Source organism: Cryptomeria japonica, chromosome 6, assembly GCF_030272615.1.
Source record: "Cryptomeria japonica chromosome 6, Sugi_1.0, whole genome shotgun sequence".
Lineage (NCBI taxonomy): Eukaryota > Viridiplantae > Streptophyta > Pinopsida > Cupressales > Cupressaceae > Cryptomeria > Cryptomeria japonica.
Window position 1 is genome coordinate 633,821,539 of NC_081410.1, and position 7,841 is coordinate 633,829,379.

Genomic DNA, 7,841 nt, shown 5'->3' on the forward strand with positions numbered 1-7,841 from the left:
ATGGAGGACTGAATGATTCAGATGGTGGAAGTGGAAGAAATCAGAACTTTAGCCCATAAGAGAAATTTGAAGATCCAATTGCAGTCTAAGTATCTATTTGACAAAAGGATATCATTGAGAAAATTTCAAATCGGTGATGTTGTTCTTCAGTGGAATGCAAAAGGACAGGACAAGGGAAAGCATAAGAAGTTTGAGTCATTATGGATTGGCCCTTCTGTGGTTTGTGACGTGAATGGAAAAGACTCATACTTTCTAAAGAATATGAATGATGAAGTAAAAAAATTTCCAGTGCATGGACACTTCTTGAAGCATTACTTTTCTTGATGTCCATGCACAGTAGGTCCTCTATTTGTATATATTTGGGTTTGTTTTGGTTGTTTTCTATTCGGCTTGTTTTTGGTCTGTTTCTCCAAAATTTCAGAGTTCCTTGTGTTGATCTTGTGATCAACCATCCCCAGTCAGAGCCGTTGTTATCACTATTTTAAAAATGGATGTTCTCAGTCCATAATTGGCTAGGTTTTTTTAAAATTTCGAGTTTGGTATGCCCTAGTTCCTTCCAAATTGTTTTAAGTCCTAAGGAGTTCAGAGTTTTAGGTTTTAAGTCACTTCAATATCTGAGAAAAAACCTTTGGTTTCTAATCCTGCGTTACTTTATTCACTTAAGTGATGGGTCCTCTTATCATGCAAAGTGTTCCTCCCATTGCTATTTACCTAGGCGGTCCCTTTAAATGTTTTAAATTTTATTTGCCTTTAAACCTACCTTTTCTAATGTTCGTCAGGCCTTGTAAAAGTCGATCAACTCTCAGTCAATTGGACGGCCCACATGGATTCATGAACTCAACATGCCTAAAGATTACCTATCATGAAATAGCGAAAAGGTTTGGCTGGACCCAACAATGAGGACTTCTTCCTTGGCTAAAGGGTGATCAGTTTGCAAAGAGATCAACGACTCGCGTTGATTTGCAGTCGGGAGGTGCCCGTGGTTTACAAGTTGTGAAATGGTGAAAAGATGGTCAGCCCGAGTGAAGTGGTTAGCAAAAAGAGTAACAACAGTGCAAGTCTCTGAGATCAGACGACCCGCGTTGTTTCGCGAGATAAAGATAACCGAGTTTTACCCTTCACAAAATAGCAAAAGAGTTTGGTTGACCCAACGTCCAAGCTTTGTCTGAAGATTAAAGACTGATCACGGTCTATCTGATCAGATGGCCCTCATTATTTCATGAGATCAAAGTGCATGTGTATTAACTATTGCAAAATAGCGAAAGGTTGTGGCAGGTCTTAGAAGCCAGTGGGTTTTCTGATGAGTAGAGAGTGAGTGGTTCAGAGAATAATCAACGGCCTACATTGATTCACAACCCAAAGATGCTCGAGAGTTAGTTTTCACAAAATGGCAAAATGACATGGCATTCCAACTGAGCAGTCCAAGAGGTAGGGATCACAAATCAAAAGGTTACACATGTCCTCCAGATCACGTAAATCAAAGAACAAACTTGGCGACCAAGTGGTAGGCCCAAAAAACAGAATGATGTAAACTAAAGACAAACGGGATATATGTTAGGCACAGGTGGCAATGAAAGAAGTGGATCCCACTGAAGTCTTTTAGCAAGTAAGAGGTTGACACATTAGTCCAAAAGGGATCGAATGCCAAAGTGGAAAGCATTGATTCAAAGGGCCCACGTCTGCAGGTTCTAATAGTTTGATAAGGGATGAGCATCTCAAGAAAGATCTGACAGTGGGTGTTATTTCGCAATCCAAAGATGTGAGCTTGTTACCATTTGCGAAATGGCAAAGATGGTTAGCGGTAGCCAATTTGAACATGGTTAGTAATATAAACTACCAGGTTAAGATAGAGTAAAGACTGATCAACTTTCAGTTGATCGGATGGCTAGCTCAGTTTCATGAGGACAAGATGCAAGATGGTTACCTATCGCGAAATAGCGAAAAGGTTTTTCAGTCCATTGCCAAATTAGGAAAAAGTCAAAAGCTAAAAATTGATCAAGTTTCAGTTGATCGGATGGTCGGCATGATTTTGTTAGATGAACCTACAAGTGCTTTACGCTCTGTGAAATAACATAAGAAGAAAAACAAAAAATAATCAGAGCTGTTATGACCCGTTGGAGCCAAATTTATGAATTCTTTTATGAATTCAATTCTAAAGGGATGGTCAAAGCACGTGGTGTTAATGTCACAGTTAAGGAGCCAAATTGTCGTATATATCCCTACATCAATTGAATGAGGGTATCATTTCACAAAAGAAGTTGCAGACGGAGCTGGTGCAGAGTAGAAGTTTGCAAACCAAAAATCAGGTTCTCTTGTTCTTTGTTTACCCTTTGCTTAAATATTGTTGAATTGTGGTCTTGTGCTGTTAGAACATTGTTTTGATTGATAATTGGCTTAGTCAGATACTTTTTAAATGGGACCCAAAAGGGAATTAACAGGGAAGGTAAATTACCAAGACCAAAATATTTGTGATGATTTTCTTGAGTAGTTAACCATGTCGACCAATGTCAGGGCTAGAGCTAAGGAATTAGTACCAAAGAACCCCCGTCTGAAAATTGGGGATGGTTTATACGATAAAGGAAATTGGTTGAGGGACCCTGAAATAGGGATATCCGGTCTTAGTTTGTTTAAAGTGGGTTTTGGTCAGAGACATGCCTCTTCCCCTATGAATAGTATCTATGATTTAGATGTGGGAAAACATGTGGTCCTTGGTGTGTGCATGGACGTTGATTTGTTGACCTTAATAGCACAAAGTTATGACCCTGCTGCCAGATGCATCAGAAACATAAAGGGATCAGCCCTTGTTGAAATCAAGGATGAAGAATTTAGAAATGTTTTCAAGCTTAGTGAAGCTTCTAGCTATCTTGAGCCTATTGATTTTGAGGCATTAACCCAAGTTTACAATGCGAAAAGAGATCATCTTAGGAGTAGCCCATTGAGAGAATTTTTTGTCAAAATAGGGGGATTAGCAGTTGTAGGCCCTAGCACAATGGAGCCATTCTCCTTGAATATGTTTACCTTGAGAGCTAAGGGTATGTACTGGACAGTATGTCAAATTTTTTGGGAAGATGTCGAGAAAAACATGCTAGTCCATTATATGTTATTGATTGCCCAAATTTTGAACCCTTCCCTAGCCATAACATTTGACTTTTCTCCTTTCCTCACTAATGCTATCCATGCAAGCCTAGTAGGAATTAAAAATGGTAAGATAGACAAGCCATTTGGATGGTATTCCTTATTGATGCATATGTTTCTTTTCAAAGGGGCAAATTATTTTGCAAAAGAGATGGACCTGCTTAAGGTCATGGATAAAGAGGAGATGCCAGTGCAATTGTGGAGTACTATTCCATCTTGGGATAGAAAGGATGCAAGTTATCTAAAGTTTGATAGATGCTTTGCATCTAAGATTAGAGTGCTATTATGAGCAGAAAACCCTAGGATTCCCAAAGCTCTCTTGGAATTCCTTAGGCCCAAAGAGTTTGCACAGAACATCAAGATTGTTCATAGCTAGGGAGATATGTATTTGTATCTAGTCTCTACTATTTTGAGAGTATATGGTTTCAGAGGAACCCCCTACTTACTACCTTATCAAGTTCCATTGAAGATAGGGATTGCAGAGGTGTTGATATCGATTGGTGGAGTGCAAGAAGCCGAGTTCACCAACAGAGGTAAAGGGACAATTTTCCCAACCATCACAATGGCTCATCATTTTGTAATAACCAAAGGTGGATGGAAGTACTTTGAAGAATTCTTTGCACTGTACATGTTATCAACTGCAGTATCAAGGTGTGTTGACCCTGAAGATTTCTTCAACGACATGTTCAGAAAGAGGGTAATATGTAAGATCAGGCCTCGTCAATTTCAGTTTCTTGAAGATTTGATCAGGAATGAATTCAGTCTAGATGAGTAGGAGCTAAGGAAGGAGAAGTAGATTGCCTACAAGAGAGCCTTTGACTTCATCCACCAATTTGATTCTAGCTATGATCCTCTTTCCAGTTTTACCCCATTTGAGGAAAAGATTAAATTCTTGATTCTTTATTTTGAGGATTTAATGCAAACCCTGAAGGAGAAGACAGAGGCCATAATGTAGAATGATCCTAACAAGACTAAATTGGTCCTATCCAAGCCTACCTTTGCTAAGGTTGTTCCACTAGGTAACTATATAATGCAAAAAAAATCTAAATACATGGTGATGATGCCAGTGTCAGGGGAACCTTCCACTTCCAAAGGGAAGAGGGCCATTGAAGATGTTATAGAGATTCAGGATTCACCAAAAAGGCAGAGGGTAGGAAAATAAATTGAATCTGATGACCCTTAGTACTCTCCCTCTCAGTCCCCAATTCATATAGGAGATGAGCAAGCTATGGCAAAGCAATTATTACAATTAGGGAGTCTAGATGAAATTGCATACACCTACAATGAGACTCAAGAAGGAATGCCAGAGGACCCACCCAGTGTTGAAATGTATATAATTGATGGTGAGCTACAAGGAAAAGAGTTGGACCTCACTACCAGGCAAGTTAGTGAAGAATTCCTAGCTGACAGCAATTTTGTTGCATTAGGTGCTTTCATGCAGTTTCTTTGGAAATGAAATATTGATCAGTTCAAGATCAGACGTGCAAAAAGAACAAGTGAACAGCCTCATAAAGATACAAATTCAATAGAAGAAGAGGTCAAACAAGAAATGATGGCTGAATTCAAAGCCATCACTCCTAAGGCCAGAAGGGAAATGGTTTCAAAAGTTGATGTGCTAATTCTCCCTAAATGGGATATAGTTGATGCTTTGGTCCTGGAAGAGGTCAAGAAGGAAACCAAGCCAATGAAAGGAGTGGTATTTAGTAAAGATGATGCCTCTCTGGTAATGTGGTCCCTTAAAAGAGATGAGGGTAGAAGAAGGAAGGACACCTCGGAGTCTAATCTCTTAGGAGGAATGATAGTTAGGAGAGTCCAGGACACAGGGATGGTGGAAGCAGCTAGTACAGTTTTAGAGACTGCTAAGTTCAATGTAGCAGTAGCAGAGAAGGAAGCAAAAGAAAGGTCTGATCTTCAAATCAAATTGGAGACAGTTCTAAAGGCTTATGATGAAGCAAATAAGGAGGTAGCCAACAAGGACACTATCATTGCCAAACTCCAAAGTCAGCTAATGGGACAATACCAAAGAGGTGAGTCCTCTACCTTGGTAATCTCTTCATCTCCAGCGAGACCTCCTCCTACTAGTCCCATCATAGAATTCCCTCCTTCTCCTATGCTTTCTGGTTCTCAACCAGCTGAGACCTATCAACATGAATTGGAAAAAATGAAACAGGCTCAGGCCTTACTTGCAAGCAATTATGAGGAGAAGATAAAAGCTGCAATTTTGAGTTTTGCTAATAAAATTGATGTTCCCATAGTACACATAAATATGAAGAGGATCTTGGACACTCTTAGTGAGTTAAATGAGGGCAAGGCTATTTTAGAGCCCGTTCTGAATAAATGGTTTCCAAGAGAAGTGGACCTAGAACTAATGTGTGCATCATATGATGAAGCTAGATCTGATGTTGTTATTAAGTCCACATGTGAGTTGACCAAGTATTTGACAAAGGTGGTAGAAGGAAGAGCTAATGTGGAGAGGAAGGCCAACTTGTATAGGAAAGAGTATACTGAGCACAAATTTGCATTGTTTCCTGGAGGTTTTGTTAATCAAAATAAGTTGAAAGATAAATAGGTATGGCTAGATGAGTTAGGGGCTAATTTATCCTTAAGGGTAAATGAAATAATTAATAAAGATGACACCTCAATCTTTGTTAAAACAATTGAGGAAATAGAGAAGATCAAATCACATTATGGGTTTTTGGAGTCAGAGGTAAGGAAAGTGAGGAACGCTTGGAAAAAGTTATTAAAGTTGAATAAAAGTCTTATTGGTCACTCATGGCCTACTGATGATCTTTTCCAAGAGTGGTCCAAGAAATATGTGGTGCAAGAAGAAGATGCTCCAAGACAGTTAGAGGGTATTGCAAAAGAGTTACCAACTAAAAAGGCCACTGAGTCAGAAAGAGACTTCTAACTATTTTTTGAACAAAGTATTGTTGTAACAAATTTTCCTAGGGAAGTCCAAAGCTTTGTGCATCCATGTTGTTATAAATGGATACCAGGACTATGGAAAAAGGGATTGCAAGAAATTTGTAAGGAAATGCAGCAAAAATTTATCTAAGCTTTTTTCTAAGTCTTATGGAGAACATTCAAGTGTTTTGTAATATTTTCTGAATTAATATCAATACACAGACCATCAACTTTGAGCCTAGAATCCGTGTTGTCTTCAAGTGTGCTCAAAAATATTTACTATTTTCAATTTGAGTAATCTAGGGTTATTGATTTGAGTATGGGTTGTAAGGAAATCATAAATAGATGTGTTTCTTAGATTTTCTCTTCAGGAGGGGAATTAAATATGCAGGAATCATTTCTATCAGTAAATTCCTTGTGGGAGACCTTGAATTTGATGAATGCTATCTAGTTTGATGAGGGTAAATTCTTATGTATGTCAGGCATATGTGGGGGTTTATAAAAGCCAAGGTGATGGGATGTATGGAGATGTTTAATTGTGAGAATATTGTTTAAACTTAGATGACTCTATGGCATGGATAAGGCACTGGTATCTATTGTGATTATCTTTTACATATCTTGTAGGTCGATACTGAATATGAGCATAAGCTTCCTTTCTTTGTTTCAGTTAGTCTTGAGGCGATAAGATTCATTGGTTTTCAGACAGGTTTACTGTGGATTTGTTTTAAAAGGTGTGAAGTTAATTCACATAAGGTATACTCGCCTGAACTTTGGATAAGTTCAAAGTGTAGAGGGTTTATCAAACCTTGTCATATGTTGCTCTAAAGTTTCCTTGATCATGTACTAATTATTCCTCTAATTAGTTAAATGATTCTTTAATTATTTAATTAAGTTAATTAATCTTATTCTTCTAATTTCATATTTCCTCATAATCTTATTAATTATTCTCTTTCTTATTTCTATCATCATTTAGTCATTTTAACCATTTTCTAAATATTAATTAAATATTTATTATTTAATTAATTCTTATTAATTCCCCAATTTAAATAATCTTTATTATTTAAATAAATTACTAATTATTCAATTTATATCTCTAAACATCTAATCATTTAACCCTTTTCTAATTATTAATTAAATATTTATTATTTAATTAATTATGATATAATCCTTTAAATTAAATAATCTTTATTATTTAATTAAATTCTATTTCTAAATAATTAAATAGTTTCTTGAAATTATTTAATTAACTAATCAATTCTTCTAAATTCTCCAATTCCAAATCCCCAAATTATAATTTCAACTAATTTCATATTCTTCTAATTTCTTCTAAATTCAATTACATGTGCATGATTTCAAAAAAACAAATTGAAAATCAAAGTCAAGTTCTAAATATATTCAAATACTAAATTGGATTTTAAATAAATTAAATTATTTAAATAAATCTCATGCAAAGATTTGTTAAATTCTGTGAGAAGCAAGAATTGAGCCAGGATCTGATGTCGGTCATAGATCACATGCAACTCCAAGCAACGGATGATCGAAGATCAAAATAGCTGAATGAAGATAAATCTGATATGAGAGAAAAATAGAGATAAAGAAGAGAATTTAGAGAAGACTCTCACCGAGCTATCACTTCCCTTGTGAAGGTGAGAGTATATTGCTTATTATATAGAAAAATAATAGCATATACAACCAAGAGGTGCATTAACTCCCACCTCCATAAAAAGTGGGAGGTTTTACCTACTACCCCATAAAAGGTGGGAGGTTTTTACCTACTTGGTAAATGCCAAAACATGTGGCAT